Below are 18921 nucleotides of genomic sequence, written 5' to 3'. Positions count from 1 at the left end.
GGAAAAGGGGAGGGGGCATCACTGGTAGGACTCAAAGATGGAGGTGATCTGGCAGAATGACAGGCTAGGAAGGTGACCTTAGCAGCAGCAGCATTCTGAATGGACCTGGGGCAGGGTGCAAGGTTACAGTAGTTAAGGCTAGAAGGGAGAAGGTTGCAGTAGTCAAGATGTGAGATAAGAGCCTAGTTGAGAATATGGGTGTGAACAAAAGGAAAGGCTGGACCCCTCAGCTGTTGTGTAGGAAGATGCAGCAAGATTTAGGAATGGCCCGAAAGCGTGGGGCTCGAGAGAATGGCTCTGTGAAAGACACATTGGAAGATACAGCTCCTGCCCTGTGGTCCCTCACAATCTAAACAGGTAGATAAAGACTGGAGCCAAAACACACCAGGAATCCCACAGGATGGGGCTAACTTGGCATTTCTTTCTGTTTGGTTGTTCTGCGTTTTAATAAAGGATTGCTAGAAGCATTTTTACTGGTATGGTTGATGTTTGTGAGCTTCCCAGAAGTGGGTTTCCAGCAGGATTTGATTGGTTTAGTATTTTGTCAGTTGATTTGGTTATGGCTGAAGCCTGTGACAGAGGCTGCTTCCTCTGCAGGGTCTCCGTCTGTGTGACAAGTTAGATGAGGACGATCGCTAAGTAATAAATGACGAAAGCGGCTTTGCAATGATTCATTGAACTGTGTGGCAAAACCCTTCCTCACAAGAGAGGGAGATTTAAAAGTTCCCTTAAAATTAATCCATAAGGAGGGTGACCAAAACCAACCATACCCACATCTTTCACTGACACTGACAATCACATTGAGAAAGGGGAGAAATAGAATATGCTCAATACTGTTACAATAGCTAACAACTCTCCTTAGTCAGGAGTCCAACTTCCCAAAGGGCTTAGACATGAAACGGTTAACATCTTTTAGCCAGAATCTAGTGTACTGTACTACAGAGATGTCATTATTCCTTCCAGATACAGGGCATTTCAAGCATATATAAGCCCTTTTCTGAGCCAACAAGAGCTGTGGTAAAAATTCCTGATCAAAAACAGGTTCATGACTGGGTGCCTGAACAAAAGAGTTACTGTACAGTTTGCATAAACCCCAGGAGGGGGTGGGGGTGGGGAGTGTATATATATTATATATGTGTGTGTGTTCAATGCAGAACCAAATCAGTACAGAGCTAAATCTGACATTTAAACCCACAAGAAACTGGCCAATTCAGAGTTATAGTTCCCTCAGCAACCTAAACTCTGCAAATATTTCTTTACAAGTCTGGGTTGGCTGTGTGGAGGTATAGCCTAGACAATGTCATATAGTGTGCTTTATTATGTAGTTATATTGAATAAGTGCAAATCATAAATAGCCACAATAGCAAAAAGTGTTCAATTTGGGTGCCTAAAGTACATCCATCATATCTAAGCACCCAAGTATAAGAGGCCTGATTTTTCCAAGCTGTTGAGCATCCGCAGGTCCCACTGAAGCCAAAGGGAGTTGTGGATGTTAAGTACCTATGAAAAAATCAGGCATTTATATGTATGTGCCTAAATATAGACATTAGGCATAGACATTTAAACACTTGGCCTGTTACCTGGAAAAAAGTTACATTAAATGTAAATTGTGTAGGACATTGACAACATATTAAACAAAATCAATGAGTGGGTGTTTTTCCAGTCCATCAATGTCTGGATAAACAATAATTTGGTTGAAATTCTATCTCCATTGAAGTCATTGTGACTTTTGCCACTGGCTTCCATGAAGCTAGGATTTTACCCACTATATATAGTGCCTTAATTGATTTTAAAGCAGTAATGAATTCTTAGTATCCCTTAGTATGGTAGACAGCTGTGTTCTGCACCAGCTGACATCTCCAAAGACTTGGCTTCATTACAATATTTGATTGTGTTTGAACATGGTGACTGAAGTGTCAAGCCAGCTAATACAATGCTAGCAATCAATGTAGAGTCTGGCTGAGGTTTAACAGCTGACACAGAACTGAATACAATGAGCCTGGGGCTATTCTGACCATTAAAGTGTGGTCAACAGTGTGTCTGCTAACTCCACTCTTTACACTCAGCCATGTTTGATCAGGATAATATCATGTAAGATAGCCAAGCCCCAGGTGGCCCTCACAACCAGGTACAGTGCATTTTAATTTAATTTTAAATGAAGCTTCTTAAACATTTTAAAAACCTTATTTACTTTACATACAACAATAGTTTAGTTATATATTATAGACTTATAGAAAGAGACCTTCTAAAACCAGTGGACATAGTGTACTTAGATTTCTAGAAAGCCTTTGACAAGGTCCCTCACCAAAGGCTCTTATGTAAATTAAGCTGCCATGGGATAAAAGGGAAGGTCCTTTCATGGATTGAGAACTGGTTAAAAGACAGGGAACAAAGGGTAGGAATAAATGGTAAATTCTCAGAATGGAGAGGGGTAACTAGTGGTGTTCCCCAAGGGTCAGTCCTCGGACCGATCCTATTCAACTTATTCATAAATGATCTGGAGAAAGGGGTAAACAGTGAGGTGGCAAAGTTTGCAGATGATACTAAACTGCTCAAGATAGTTAAGTCCAAAGCAGACTGTGAAGAACTTCAAAAAGATCTCACAAAACTAAGTGATTGGGCAACAAAATGGCAAATGAAATTTAATGTGGATAAATGTAAAGTAATGCACATTGGAAAAAATAACCCCAACTATACATACAATATGATGGGGGCTAATTTAGCTACAACAAGTCAGGAAAAAGATCTTGGAGTCATCGTGGATAGTTCTCTGAAAATGTCCACGCAGTGTGCAGAAGCGGTCAAAAAAGCAAACAGGATGTTAGGAATCATTAAAAAGGGGATAGAGAATAAGACTGAGAATATATTATTGCCCTTATATAAATCGATGGTATGCCCTCATCTCGAATACTGTGTACAGATGTGGTCTCCTCATCTCAAAAAAGATATACTGGCACTAGAAAAGGTTCAGAAAAGGGCAACTAAAATGATTAGGGGTTTGGAACGGGTCCCATATGAGGAGAGATTAAAGAGGCTAGGACTCTTCAGCTTGGAAAAGAGGAGACTAAGGGGGAATATGATAGAGGTATATAAAATCATGAGTGATGTGGAGAAAGTGGATAAGGAAAAGTTATTTACTTATTCCCATAATACAAGAACTAGGGGTCATCAAATGAAATTAATAGGCAGCAGGTTTAAAACAAATAAAAGGAAGTTCTTCTTCACGCAGCGCACAGTCAACTTGTGGAACTCCTTACCTGAGGAGGTTGTGAAGGCTAGGACTATAACAGAGTTTAAAAGAGAACTGGATAAATTCATGGTGGTTAAGTCCATTAATGGCTATTAGCCAGGATGGGTAAGGAATGGTGTCCCTAGTCAGAGGATGGAGATGGATGGCAGGAGAGAGATCACTTGATCATTGCCTGTTAGGTTCACTCCCTCTGGGGCACCTGGCATTGGCCACTGTCGGTAGACAGGATACTGGGCTAGATGGACCTTTGGTCTGACCTGGTAGGGCCTTTCTTATGTTCTTAACCATTAAAATGTATTACTGGCACGCGAAATCTTAAATCAGAGTGAATAAATGAAGACTCGGCACACCACTTCTGAAAGATTGCTGACCCCTGGACTAGAACACAATGGGTCTTCACAGGCAGCAAACCCAAATGCTGCAGACCTTGGTTGACCTACAGGTCCAAAAATCCCAGATGTCCCACCCTCTGAGAATTCCATGGTAGCAGCTCCCGCCACCTCCCAACATACCATGTGGCATCACCAGCGGCATCCTTTACCCCCACCATGCCATGCTTGGGGACAGCAAGGAAAACCACAGCTTCACATGCCCTGCCCTATGAGAACCGTGGTTTGTGTATGTGTAAGCACAACGGCCTACATTTGTGCACTGAAATGGGCAGAAATGTTTGCTGCCTTTCCAATTTTAAAGTTCTGTTCCATTAAGCTACTTTAAAAGTTAGTATTGCATTGCCTGTTGTTTTATGCACATTGTTTTTCTGCACTGGTTTTGCCACTCAATACATTTCAATTTTTTGAAAATAAAAATATCTTTCTTAGTTTACAACACATATTGCAAGATGCATAGTGGTACTCAACGCACCCACTACTTGTAACTGTACAGCACCGCAGAACTGTTAGGTTCAGGAAAGCACCCAGTCATATTTATCAATGTACAGCAAGAACCATGTAATTCACAGTTTCAGTAACACACACAGTCTAATATTTATCAATGTACAGCAAGCACTGCGTAATTCATAGCTTCAGTAACACGGTAATATTTATAGATGTACCGCAAGCACCACATAAATCATAAATCCAGTATAACCCACCATCTAATATTTATGAATGTACAGCAAGAACTGCATAATTCATAGCTTCAGTAAAACACGCAGTCATAAATGTACAGCAAGCATCACGCCATTTCTAGCAGCCCTAAAGCTTCAGGCCCACCAAACCGTCCCGCACAGAAAACAACTGAGGCTGACCATTCAAGCGCTCTTTCAAAGCCTGCCTCAACTGCTATTGGCATTTCAACATCACCAATGGTAATTCACTGGTCAGGAAAGAAAGTGCCTGCTTGAAGCTTTCTGAACAGTCCTTTGTCCTTAGAGATATGAGCATCATGCACCTTCCCTGACCAACCCACACTGATACTGATGAAGCATCTTCAGTGACCCACCAACACTTGCATAACCAAAGAAAAGCAGCCCTTTCTGGTGATGCACTCTGTGGCGAGGTGAGCTGGCACCAAAATAGGGATGTGTGTGCCATCTATCGCCCCATTGCAGTTCGGAAGCCCCATTGCTACAAATCCATCCACTACATCCTGAACATTGCCAAGAGTCACAGTCCTGAGTAGCAGAAGACAGTTAACAGCCCCCCACTGTGGATTTTCCAACTCTAAAATGATTTCCCACTAACTGGTAACAAACTGGCACTACAAGCTTCTAGAATGTGATCGCCACTCTCTTCTCCACTGTCTGTGCAGCTCTCATTTTGGAATCCCTGTGCTGGAGGGCTGGGGTAAGTGTGGCACACAGATCTAGGAATGTTCCCTTCTGCATCCAAAAGTTCTGCAGCATCTGCTGATCATCCCAAGCCTGATTACAATGCGATCCCACCAGTCAGTGCTCATTTCTTGGGCCCAGACCTAGTGCTCCACCAGCTGCAGCTGCTCCATGATTGCCAACAACAACTTTGAACTGGTTCTCACTATGTCCCTCAGCAATCTGTCCTAGAAGAAATCCTCGTGTCCCCCATTGGAGCAATGCCTTCTGCAGGTCCGCCAATACAGACTTGTGTGTTCTGTATTTGCATTGTTCATGGGAATAGTGTAGAGCTCTGTGGGCTCCAAGCTTCTGTCAGAGATGGCAGAGACCAAAAAGTGCAACAGGAGTTTAAAAAATATATGGGATGTGGATGGTATTATGGGATGCAGAATGATGCATGCTGGGAACTTCACTCCTGGCTTCCAGAGATACCTGCATGATTCATTTCTACCCCACAACACATTACAAAAATTCCCCAAAAGGCATTGCCTCAGGCAGTGGTGCATGGCATATTGGGATACCTCCCCAGGGTGCCCTGTGTGATGGGTTGGACCCCCCCATCTGGGATGCCACCTGATGTGCTGGGATCCCAATGGTTCTGACCAGTCCACCAGCCTGGCCTTCCTCATCCTCTTCTTGCTGTGCCAGGCCCTCAAGCCTTCTCTAGCACACACACAGGTAAGGCCACACCCAGCTGCAGACACAGACCGAAATCAGCTCTGTGTGGGAAGAATCAGCTCATGGATTTACTCAGCACTCATGTGCACACCTCCTTTGGGGAGTAAACCCCAAATAATATTGTTTTGTGCTATATAGAAAAAATCTGCACAGCGCAAGCTCATAAAAATCATCCTTTCCCTCAATGTGAAGAGAGAGATGCACAGCTTCTTGCCCCCCAAATATGAATTGCACAAACTGGGTTATGTTATAAGCAAGAAATAAGTTTACTAACTACAAAAGGCGGGAATCCTTTGTTCCCAGTGGAAAAATATCAGCAGTGTCCAAGGTGGTATTTTGTACCAGGTGACCTTATCACCTGACCTTGCAGTGTCAAAGCAACCATGAAATAAGGTTTATTTGCAATGTCCACTGGAAGGAACTCCAGGGAAGATGGGAGATCCACATCTTCAAAGATTAATTGTCTTTTCCTAATGGCCCATTAAGGCTGATTGCTTACTGTCTGGTGGGTATTCCCCCAACTACACACACAGTTGTAATTGTTACATAGTCAATATTCCTAACTTCAGATACAGAAATGATACAGGCATACAAATTGGATAAACACATTCAGCAAATCATAGCCTTTCCAATGATATCTCACATGACCCATCTTGCATAAAACATATCTTACTTAGGCCATATTCATATCATAACAATATTTCTATAAAGAATATGGAGTGTAACATCACACCCTACACTTTGCATCGACACAAGCGCTCCTGGTGAGTACGTGCAGCACCGATGGAAGCAGTCCTGAGTGATATACAAACATCAGTTGTGCGCCAATGTAACTTGTGTCAACCAAAGGCTGTAGTGTAGACATGACCTGAGACACTGGGGAATAGAACAATACAGTTTGAGTGAAGGACAGAGACACTTTGTAACGGGTGGGTGTACCAGTCTCACATCCTCTGTGGACTGGGCACATAGAGAGGCATGTAACACACACAAACTAGTGGGTAATAGCAGGGTTTCATCAGGAAATGTCAATTCCTTGAACCTGAAAAGTTTTGCGAAAATGTATCAGGTTTGACAAATCTTCAATGAACCACAGGCAGGGGTCCAATGGATTCATCCTTCCCTGCTGCAGAGCCTGGATTCCAGGCTGTGGGGCTCTGGAGCTGCCCTGCTAGGTGGACTGCCCCTGGGTTGGAGCATTCAGTGCTTCCAGGCTGCAAGATGGAAGCCCTGAGAACCCTGGCTCAAGCTGGGGCTCTCAGTGCCTCCAGGCTGCGTCCTGGGAAGCTGGAAGCCTGGAAGTCCTGGGATGAGCTTCCAGATCCACAGTTCTGTGGCATCCCTGCCATGCAGACTGGCCCAGGCTGGGAACCCCAGGGCTTTCAGACACCTGGTCCAGCTGGTTCCCTGGCCTGCCCAACTCCCATATTTTAACTAGGGGGGTTTAATAGCGTAATAACAAGGAAAATGAATTACCCTTCACAGCAAAAGAGAGAAAAAGGCACTCAGGTCTGACGGTAACAGGAACCATATAAGTACCATAGATAGGTTAGATTAGATAATCTTGCTTGCTGTGGTCTTGAGAGCCGTACAATAAACCCATTCTTCAGTGGGGCATGCCACTGCTGCACAGAGCCTGGAAGCCAAAGCGTACCATGCATGGGAACTCCCCTAGGTGCTATCAGCAGACACTGCCCATGACTTGGGACTAGTCTGCAGACTGGAAAGATGATCTTTCACAAAGGCTATGTAGTCTCCCATCCTGGCTCCATGGACTTGTGCTAATGGGATTCAAACTAGTGCACTAAAAATGGCTGTGTAGACTTTGCCTTGTCATTGTGGCTCGGGCTGGAGCTTGGGCTTTCAGGCCCACCCCCTCCCATAGGTTTCAGAGCCCAAACTCCAGCCTGAACCACAATGTCTACCAGGGCCAGCTCCAGGCACCAGCTTGGCAAGCAGGTGCTTGGGGCGGCCACTCCGGAGAGGGGCGGCAGGTCCAGCTATTCGGTGGCAATTCGGCGGACGGTCCCTCACTCACGCTCGGAGCGAAGGACCTTTGCCGAATTGTCGCCGCAGATCGTGATCGCAAGGCTTTTTTTTTTTTTTTTTTTGGCTGCTTGGGGCGGCCAAAACCCTGGAGCCGGCCCTGATGTCTACACAGCTCTTTTTAGAGCACTAGCGTAAGTCTGGGGACTTGGGCTGGGAGACTTGCTCTCAGATGCAGTGTGGATGGACCCTTAGTGACTCACCTAAGGTGAAACTCACTCTGGTGCAGAAAGCATCAATTAAATCTCACTAAATCCCTCTTTGGGGATGTCATGCAGTGCTGCCAGTTCTTGCAATTCTCTCATGAGTGTCATTATATTTAGTGTTTTTCTTAAAGCCCCAGCTCTTGGAGTCATGTGATGAGGTGAGAATCTCCATTTTTATTTTTAAAAAAAGTATGTTTAGAGCTCTCACATTTGTGGGGAAAAGCTAGAAAAAGTGACCTAAGTGCACCCTAAAGGTTTGAAAACCAGAATTCAAACGAAAGAACCCACAATTTATTATTTTTAAAAGTATCGTGATTTTAAGCCAATCTCATGATTTTGGGGCAGGCTGACTCATGGTTTTTGAACACCTGGGGTTGGCAGTACTCTTTGGGGGTGGGTGGGGGGTGCACAGGACCTTTCCTGACCCTCTGCACAGAGCTGAATATCCCCCTACATGAGTAATAAAATTAATTCCTTCCTTTAGACAATTCAGTCTCCAGAGCTGTTAACTAAGAAACCTACATGAGCACTCATTTGCTATTGGTTTGGATCTTTTTACATTCATGTGATGGGGTGTTCACCCCACATCAGCCCTGAAGAGGTTAAGGTAGCAAGAGACACCCATAAGCCATAGACTGCACCTGCTGGGGAGTTAAAGGGCTATGATACTAACTGAAAATGAAAATCACCTGGTCAGGAACAGGCAGGGCTTCTCTAAAGCCTAGGAGCTGAGCATGGAAAGGGGCTGTAGGGGCTTCCTGATACAAAGAGGAGAGTAGGTGTAATAGGTATGTAGGAAGCAGTAGTGAAGACTGAGACAGTATGGACCTGAACTGCTGCTTCTAGGGTCCCTGGATTGGAACCCAGAGTAGAGGGCTGGCCCAGGTTCCTCTACCAGCCACAGAGGATATGGAGACTATAGTACTTGAGACTTTGTGAAAAGAGACTCTGATGAGACCCCCTGGAAGGGGAGGATGATTGTGACTTGTCTGGAGGGCTAGGCCATGAAGGAGAGGAGGAGTGGCTCCTGACTATCGAGAAAGGGGCTTCAGAGTGAGTGACTGATGCAACTGGCTGAGTGACCATAGGATGGGGTGTGGACAGTGACAAGCTAATTCCTCAAACGAACTATGAGGAGGTGCTGCTGAGCGCTGAGTAGCAGACCCCCATTGCAATGAGGCAATATTCAATTTCTCTCCAGTACCGACATTTTCTCTCACATGTGTGCATGCTGGGAAGAAGTGGAATATTGTTACTTTAAAAAAAAATCAACATAAAATCAGAACTTATGTAAGGGGGTACAGTAAAAGCCCTGGGGAATTAGGTACATGGGCCACAGAACTGCTATAACCCTGAGCACGGGTGGGCAAACATTTTGGCCTGAGGGCCGCATCGGGTTTTGTAAATTGTATGGAGGGCCGGTTAGGGGTGGGGGTTGTGGCCCAGCCCCCACCTCCTATCTGCCCCCCCCCACAGGACTCCTGCCCCATCCACCACCCCGCTGTTCCCTGATGGCCCCTCTGGGACCCCTGTCCCATCCACACACCCCTGTCCCTGGCCCCTTGCTGCCCCATCCAACCCTTCCTCTCATTCCTGATGGCCCCTCCCCCCGGGACCCCTGCCCCATCCAATCACATCTTCTCCCTGTCCCCTGAGTGCCCCCTCCTGCCCCATCCAACCCCCCCTTACCTGACTACCCTCCCTGGGACCCTACCCCATTCAACCCCCTGTTTCCCCCTGACCCTTATCCACACACCTGCCCCCTGACCACTCCCCTGCCCTCTATCCAACCCTCCCTGCCCCCTTACTGCGCTGCCTGGAGCACCGGTGGCTGGAGCTGGGCCACGCCGCCGCCACCATGCAGCACAGAGCACCAGGTCAGACCTGGCTCTGCAGCTGCGCTGCCCCAGGAGCTCGCAGCCCCACTGCCCAGAGCATTGTGCTGGCAGCAGAACGAGCTGAGGCTGTGGGGGAGGGATGACAGCAGCGGGAGGGGCTGGGGGCTAGCCTCCCAGGCCAGGAGCTCTGGGGCCAGGCAGGACGATCCCACGAGCCGGATGTGGCCCACAGGCTGTAGTTTGCCCACCTCTGCCCTGGAGCCTTAAATTACACCAATCCTGCAGAGGGAATTCCATTGAATAATAAATCCCTGTCTAAACCCCCAAACAAAAAAATCTTTATTGTGTGATACAAAACATGCTTAAAAAAAGGAGTATAGAGGGCTTGGTGAGAGAACACACTAGTCCTGCAACTGCACTGAGAGAGAGAGAGAGGACATCCGCAGAATAGTAAAAAGCCTCAGTGGCTGCACCTATGACTGCCTTCCTGGAGGACTTTACAGCACAGTTTCTCACACTGCTCCACTAGCATGGATGTGACACTTCTAGAGGCTTGTTTAAACTTAAAATGCTTCCGCAGCAGTTCCATAGGACCACTTCAGTGTAGACCCCGCCTACACCTACAGCAGGGGTTCTCCCATCAGCACAGGTAATCCATCTCCCCTAGAGACAATAGCTACGTTGGCGGAAGAATTCTCCATCCGCCTAGCACTATCTGCACCGAGACTGAGTGACATAGTTACCCTGACCTAACCCCCAGTGTAGTCAGCGCTAGGTAGGTCAACAGAAGAATTCTTCCATCTATCTATCACCTCTTGGGAATGTGGATTAACTACAGTGCTAGGAGGCCCCATTCTGGCTCTTGCTTGCACCTCTCAACATCTGCTGCCATAGTCCTCAGGCGCGTTGTGTAACAGCATGTGGAAGGCAAAGCCCTTCAGCGCTGTTCAAAGTAACATTTAAAATTCAGCACGTGGCCTCTTCCTTTGGAAAACCAGCTTTAGCCCAAGCGGTGTCAATTTAGAAGATTTATCAAGATATGCAATAGCTTTAGAGGCACTTTCTTGGGGCTAAAATTAGAGCCACCAGCTGTGTTTTGGCTTAGGAGCAAATGCACAGAGGCCATTCCTCTGCTCTGCTTAGCTCATGCTGCTGTTGAGCAAGAAGGATACTGAAATATACAAAAATTCTGCTCTGGGAGCAGACAGGCAGAGCATAAGGATGACCTGGTGTGTGAAATTGACTCCACTGAAGTCAACAGCAAACCTTCCATTGACTTTAGTGGAGCCAGGATTTCACTCATAGTCTCTATACAGACTAGGGATAACCAAGAAACCTAGTAGTACTTGGGATTTGCTGTTGGGCAGGAACCCCATGCATAGACTTTCAGCTTAAAAGGGGTGACTCAGGTAGGCAGATAGCTTCTTATTGTTTAAGGATGAAACTTGCCCCTGCACAGATTTTCAAGCCCCCCAAAATGAGGCTTAGGTGAGATGTCAGTAGTGCATAGTCCTTGTGCTGACTTGTTGCACAGGAGTGGCTTTACCCTCAATGAACAAAGGGGGTTCAGAGTAAAACGTTAAACAATCAAAAGCCAGTTGTAACTTTTACGGGTCCAAAACGGATTTCCAAAAGATACTAGCATGTGATGATCTTAAGAATTTTAGAAATGCCCCCCAATCCCTTTTCTGGAGATCTGGCCACTAGCACAAGTGCAGTAAAAGGTGGATCTGAAAACTGAAGTATCTTGAAGGATGTTAGACTTCCGCTGGGTGGATCATAGCTGAGTGAGGAGTTGGCTCGCATAACCTGGTCTGAGTAGACAAACTGGGCCTTGTCTCCCATAGCACAGGAATTCATCTCAGGCTATGTCTACACTTGCAGAGTTTTTGTGCTGTCAGTTTCACCGGTGATAGTGAACCAGTTAAAGAAAAATGCTGGTTTGTGTACTCACTTCCTTCCACAGGCATCAGATCGTGTTCACATTTGAAAGCAACGCACTGAGGGCAGCTATCCGACAGTGCAGCTCTTTCCGTTTTGATAATATGTCTTGTGGGAAGTGGGGGGTGATCACGGATCATCCTGGGTGCCTGCACAGCCTCCTCTCCCCAAACCCTGATCAGCTCCAGGAGCTCAGCATTGCTCCAAGCAGGGGGTAGTTTGCCCCGTGAAGCAGCCATTGTCACCTGGCCAGATAAGTGAGCACTTGCCAACCAAACAGGAAGGGGTGTTTCAAAGTTCCCGGGGCTTTCCAGTGGGAGGGATGGATGTCTGTTTGCCTGGCAGCAGAGCTGCTGGCCAGAGTGGGATATCCTCCGGAGGCTAAAAGCTCTGTAAACAGGAAGAACATGTCTTCACTTGCACATCACAGCAAAAGCATCACCGGTAAGAGCTGTACGCCTCTCGTGGAGGTGGTTTTCTTTTTGCCGTGAAACTTCTGAGTTTCACCGCAAAAAGTCATTGGTAAGTGTAGACGCCATTTAAAGTGGAAAAAGTCCCTTTTGCATGGGAGCAAGTGTAGACATGCCCTCACATTCACTAAAGACAAACTCTTTTTATTCCCTTCCCTAAAGGGAGAAAGGTGTCATTGTGGAAATCCTGGAAGGAGAATTGAAACATATCTCCTGCAAGAGCCAAGTGTCTGCCTTCAAGGGAATGTGACCTTTGTCTAGGGTTAACAGATAAAAACAGGACAGGGGGTGGGGACCTATATAAGAAAAAGTCCCCAAAAACGGGACTGTCCCTTTAAAAACAGGACATCTGGTCACTCTACCTTTGTCCATATGCCCTTTGTCCGTTTGACCGTATGAGACATGCGTTTCTGCACCCTCTCTATTCTTTGTTTTGTATCTGCACTACTAAGAGGAAGGATGAACTTGTGGTTAATGCATTGGAGTAAGAGTCAGGAAATTAAAGGCCTGATTCTCCATTGAAATCCATGGTGTTCCACTGGCATAAAACACAGTGATGAGCCAGGCCTCAAATGTGCAGTTTTAGTGGTGTTTGGGGGGTTCACTCTGCCCTGGCCTTGCAGCATGACCTTGAGCAAATCTCTGTGCATTGGTTTCCCCATCAGCAAAAGGAGAATAACAATAACAATGGTTTGCCTAATCTCCCAGGGATAAAGGTTTAATCCATTATTATTTGTAAAGCACATTGAGATCCTTTGACAGAATATGCTTTAGGAGTGCAAAGTGTATCATCCTCATGGTGCAGAGCCCTGGGAAAGTCCCCTCTGCTGGAGACATGGGGTCAGTGAAGTGTCCCTTCCTTCTGCAATATGTTATGTCGGGTAGTGATAAAAGCTGGTCAGGTCCTTTGGTGCTGCCTTTAGCTGTTCCATACCAAGCAATCTGCTCCTGATTTTATTAGGCTACAGCACAGATATTCATCCACTGGCAGCTTTGGGGAAGCTCGTCTGCATATTTCGGGCCAGATGTATCATTTCCTTCCCAGGGAAAGGGAAGAATACTGTATGTGAAAGATGCTAACTGAGGTATAAGCACTCAGGATTAAATGTCCCATAGGAAAAGTTGAAGCTGCCATGCAGTGACTGCACCCAGAGGGCCTTTAAGGGCACTGTGTGGCTCAGAGCTCTCTCCTGTGTCTGGCAACTAAAGCGCTGATGTTCTTTCATGTTGCATTGTATCTGTAAAACTGGAGGGTACACACCCAGGTTCACCTTCCTCAGCCAGGTGGTCTTGTGAACAACCTTGGGCTAGCAGGTCTCCCGGGTGAGAAGAGCAGGGACTGGGGGAAGGAGGGGCACAGTTTCCTTGTACAGGGCAGAGGTGCCTAGGGTTACCATACGTCCGGTTTTTCCCGGACATGTCCGGCTTTTCGGCAATCAAACCCCCGTCTGGGGGGAATTGCCAAAAAGCCGAACATGTCCGGGAAAAATACCGGCCGGGCACTTCCTCTCCTGCGGCTGCTCTGCTCCTCCCCTGACTCTTCGGCTCTGTTTAAGAGCCGAGCTGCCCGAGCGCTATGGGCTTCAGGCAGCCCCCTTGCCTCCAGACCCCAGCTACCGGCTGGGCACTTCCCCTCCCGGGCTCTGGCAGCGCAGGGTCCAGAGGCATGGGGGCTGCCTGAAGCCGGTAGCGCTCGGGCAGCTCGGCTCTTAAATAGAGCCGAAGAGTCAGGGGAGGAGCAGAGCCTCCGGCCGCGGCGGCTCTGCTCCTCCTCTGACTCTTTGGCTCTGTTTAAGAGCCGAGCACTACCGGCTTCGGGCAGCCCCCATGCCTCCGGACCCTGCACCGCCGGAGCCCGGGAGGGGAAGTGCCCGGCTGGGGGCGCAGGATCCGAAGGCATAGGGGCTGCCCGAAGCCCAAGCGCTACCAGCTTCACGGTTTGCCGGGCAGCCTCCAGACCCTGCGCCCCCGGCTGGGCGCTTCTCCTCCCGGGCTCCAGCTGCGCTAGGGAAGCGCCTGCCGGGGGTGCAGGGTCTGGGGGCTGCCCGGCAAACCATGAAGCCAGTAGCGCTCGGGCAGCCCTTTCCCCGTGGCTAGGAGTGGGATGGGGCTGGGTTGGGGCGGGGCTGGGGGTGGGAAATGGGCAGGGCCAGGGCCCCGTGGAGGGCCCTCTTTTTTTATTTGTTAAATATGGTAACCTTAGAGGTGCCTGACCTGGGGTTTCCATGGGACGGTGCCATTCTTTGTGCCATTTGTTACCTACCCTGTTCAAGGGAACAGGCCTTGTCTACAGTTTGTAACTAAACACATTATACTAAGGCTTGGTCTACACTACCCCCCTAATTCGAACTAAGGTACACAACTTCAGCTACGTGAATAACGTAGCTGAAGTCGAAGTACCTTAGTTCGAACTTACCTTGGTCCACACTCGGCAGGCAGGCTCCCCCGTCGACTCCGCAGTACTCCTCTCGCCGAGCTGGAGTACCGCAGTCGACGGCGAGCACTTCCGGGTTCAACTTATCGTGTCCAGACTAGACGCGATAAGTCGAACCCAGAAGTTCGATTTCCAGCCGTCGAACTAGCGGGTAAGTGTAGCCAAGAGAATACCACCCTGCCAGTCACTGATTTCCACTTGGCAGTATCTGTATCCTACTGTGGGGGAAGGAGCCCTCTTTTTTTTTTTTTTTTACACCTGAGATACTGTGACTCATTGGCTTTGTGGGGGTGGGAAGGTTGTTTGCAAACACGTGTATCTTCTCTGATGGATAGCTGCACTGTGACCTCCCCATTGCTTTATTTTTCAACATTATTCTGGGGAACCCTTGAGTCCTGGCCACTTTACATTTCCTCCTGCTCTGTGGGGAACTTCTGAATCCCAGGGTGAATTTCACTGCGTAACACTGACTTTGTTTCTTTTTGAGAACAGTGTGCCCTGGTGGGTGGTAAAGCACTGCACTGGGACTCAGGAGACCTGGTACATCTCTGCCACCAGGTCTGTGTGTGGCCTTGGGCAAGTCACTTCCCCTCTCCGACCTCCTGTGGAAGGTACTTTGAGATTCAGAGACACCAAGGCCAGAAGGGACAACAGTGATCATCCAGTCTGCCCTTCTGTAGAACACAGGCCATAGGACTTCCCCAAAATATTTGACAGATAAGTGCTATATTCTGCTTTTGCTTATACCTTTTGCCACCCCGAGCTGTAAATGTAAGTCAGGACAGAACTTGTGCTTTATCCAAGGGTACCTAGCTGTTCATGACTAGCATGGAGACAAACACACACGCACTGACACCAACCACAGTAACAAGCAAACAATGCTATAATCTGTTCTGAAAATAGTGAGTGGCAGATGGAGCTGTCCATGTCCCTAAAAGTTTTTCTAAAAGTGGAAGCAGCAGCAGATTGGGCTGTATTATTAAAAGAGAGTTGGCGTTTCCATTCTAAATCCTGATTTCTGAGATTTTTTTTTTTTTTTTTTTTTAATATTGTAGCAACTCCTAATTGCATCCAGCTGATACTTGGTCTCCCCAAACGTTGCAGGCAAATGTGTTTTTTGTTTCCCAATATGATTTTGAAAGGCCAGATGTCTTTTTTAGTCACTGAGCAGGGAAGGGTAGATTTGCTGACTGCTCTATACTGAGATACTAGAAGGCCTGGGGGAGGCTGAGTACATCACCACTCTCGACCGTATGAAGAGCTACTGGCATATCCTCTTGGCACCTGATTCTAAGGCATTAACGGCATTTGCCATGCTCTATGGCCTGCATCACTTCCAGACCCTTCAATTTGGATTCCATGGGGCACCTGTGCCATTTCAGAGACTCCTGGACTAAGTACTTCTGCCCCACAGAGCGTACGATGGAGTGGTCTACTCCACCTCCTAGGCAGAGTACTGCCAACATGTCAGAGTAATACTCCAGTCCCCTAGTGCAGCAGGTCTCACAGCCAGCCCAGCCAAGTGCCAGGGTGGTTGCACAGAGATGAAGTACCTAGGCTCTATGCTGGGGAATGGGAGGATCAGACCCTTGATAGGGCATTCTACCAGGGCTTTTACCTTATCTATCACCACCACAAAGCAGCAATCAAATCTTTCCTCGGGCTGGCCAGGTGCTATCAGTGCTTCATACCCCACTTTTGCATGATTATGACCCCACTAACAGACCTGTTGTGAAACCAGGCACCCCAAAAAGTGTGATGGACTTTCATATGTGCAGATGCATTTGGTGTAATAAAATGAATCCTCAGCAGTGCCCTGGCACTCTGCAACCCAGCCTTTAATAAAGAGTCCATCTGACAGATGGCTGCATTAGAACGTGCCTGGGAGCTGTCCTCTTTCAAGAATTCAAGGATGGAGAGCCTCCCATTTTATACCTGAGTAAGAAGCTGCTGTCCTGAGAACAAGAATGTCAGCGGTTGATTTGGGTGCCTTGGGATAAAGTGGACCGTTGAGGCCCCAGATACCATTTATGTGGGGCACCTTTTACTCTCCTTCCAGACCATGCTCCTCTAAAATGGCTGCACATCCTGAGAGAAACAAATCCAAGGCTGAGCCAGTGGTACTCAGCTCTGCAGCCTTATACATGTATGGTGCACCATCGAGCCACGGCCAATGTGGATGTTTTTCATGAAAGGCAGGGGACTGGGAAGACAAAATGCATCTCTAATGCCACTCTTTGGGTGGGAGGGAGGAGAGCATGTAGCAGGGTGATCTGCCCCTTTAAGTGTCTGCAGAGCCAGGGAGCAGCAAGCCCTGGCCTAAGGAGAAGCTCAGCAAATAGGTGCTGGGAACCAGCTGATCCAACTAAGCAGCAGCTATGATTGCTCTGACTCCTAGGAGGGAGAGATAAGTAAGGACCCAGGCTGGGGAAGGAGGCGAGCTGGGGCAGACAGTCAGACAGATGTTTCCCTGAGGAGCAGTAGCAGATGGCTGTAACCAAGCAGGTAAGCTCAGTGGTCCCCCTGAGGGCTGTGACCCCTTAGCTACTGGGTGGGAGACCCTGCAGTATCAGCCTAGGTCAAGTCTATCCCTGTTTGTTTGTTTGGCAGAAGAATAAAGGAGCCTGTGCTGAAGACTAAACCAGAGTTGGGCCTTGCTGTCCCCAAGCTGGTGGACAGGTCCACCAGACTACACAGGCTAACTTGTATCTAGGCACAGCACCATCAGCCCAGCCTAGGGGTGAATCTTCTAGTGCAGGGGTTCTCAAACTTCATTGCACTGCATGACCTCAGGAGAGGGGACCGAAGCCGGAGCCTGCCCAAGCCTCACTGCCCCAGGTGTGGGGAGGAGGGCTTCAGCCCCAGTTGAGGGGGTCTGTAACCTGAGCCTCGCCACCCAGGGCTGAAGCCCTCAGGCTGTGGCTTTGGCCCTGGGTGGTGGGGCTCAGACTTTGGCTTCAGCTTTGGGCTCCAGCAAGTCTAATGCCAGCCCTGGAGACCCCATTAAAATGGGGTGACACCCCACTTTGAGGTCCTGCCCCAGAGTTTGGGAACCGCTGTGCTAGAGGCAAAGAACCACCATAGCAGTTCCTTTGCCATCCCTCCCCGTGGTAACAGCCTTTTGAGGCCAATGGCAGCAGGTGTAAATCAGAGCAGCACTCGGGTCCCTCTAACGTATGCCAGGAAGCAGCATAGTGCAGGCTCGAGGGAACGGTAAAATGGCTTTTAGTCTCCTCTGCACAAACATGACCTCCAGAGCGCCCTGTACACTCCTCAGCCGCAGTAATGGAGTGTAGCCAATGTCTTTCATCAGTCGGGATAAACAGAATGTTCTCTAATTCCCCATTCAGTCTCTTATGGGGAGGCTTAAGGAATGTTATTTTGTGTTTACATAACATAATTTACTCAGCTAAGGGCTTTGGAGATTCTGGCTTTAGGATTGCTACACTGCAAATGCCAACAAATCTAAAGTGTCTATTAAGCCCCATCTCCTGGGGAGTAAGCTATGGAGTAAGGTTGCCATTGCTGGAGTTGCTAGACTGATTTTAATGGTGTAAACTAAGTGTGTTTCCTAGATAAGCTTGTACACCCCAACTGTACAAAAAGAAAACCCTTGCAAAATCTATCCCTCTTGACAGAAGGTAATTCATCTCCCTCCTTGTTTTAAAGCTGAAGTCTGAGTTTACAAGGATGAGACTTGGCTGTGGAATTTGACAGGTGCCTAAACAGTGAGGGCTTTCTCTTGGCTATTTGAGTCAATTGAGTAGATTGCACTAACCTGGCCTGTGTCTCGCTATAAGGGACACTGGGGAGGTCACGTCCAGTTTTAGAGGGGAGAGTTTGTTATCCAGCCAGTCAGGCTCGGCAGCACCATCCTGCTTTTGGTGGAACTGGAAAAAAGTGAGGGAAGGGCTATTGGTTCAGCATTAGCTAGAAGTTCCTTAAAGTAGGGGAAACAGCCTACTCGGCAGGGCACTGCACTGGCAGTCAAGTGACCTATTCCTAAGTCTCCCACCAACTTCACCTCTCTGCCTCAGTTTCCACCACCTGTGCCTTTTGACAGTGATTGTAAACTCCTTGGGACTGGGACACTTTTTTTTTTTTTTTTAAGTACCTAGCCCACCGAGGTCCTGATCTCAGTTGTGGTCTCTCGGTGTTACCATAATAGAAATAACAATATACACTGTGCTACATATGCACAACTGCTAACAGGCATCCATTGAAACTGATGGTTCCAAGTTTCTT

The sequence above is a fragment of the Chrysemys picta genome, chromosome 3 (assembly GCF_011386835.1).
Source record: "Chrysemys picta bellii isolate R12L10 chromosome 3, ASM1138683v2, whole genome shotgun sequence".
Lineage (NCBI taxonomy): Eukaryota > Metazoa > Chordata > Testudines > Emydidae > Chrysemys > Chrysemys picta.
The sequence above is the reverse complement of the archived record's forward strand: the minus strand, read 5'-3'. Positions refer to the sequence as shown.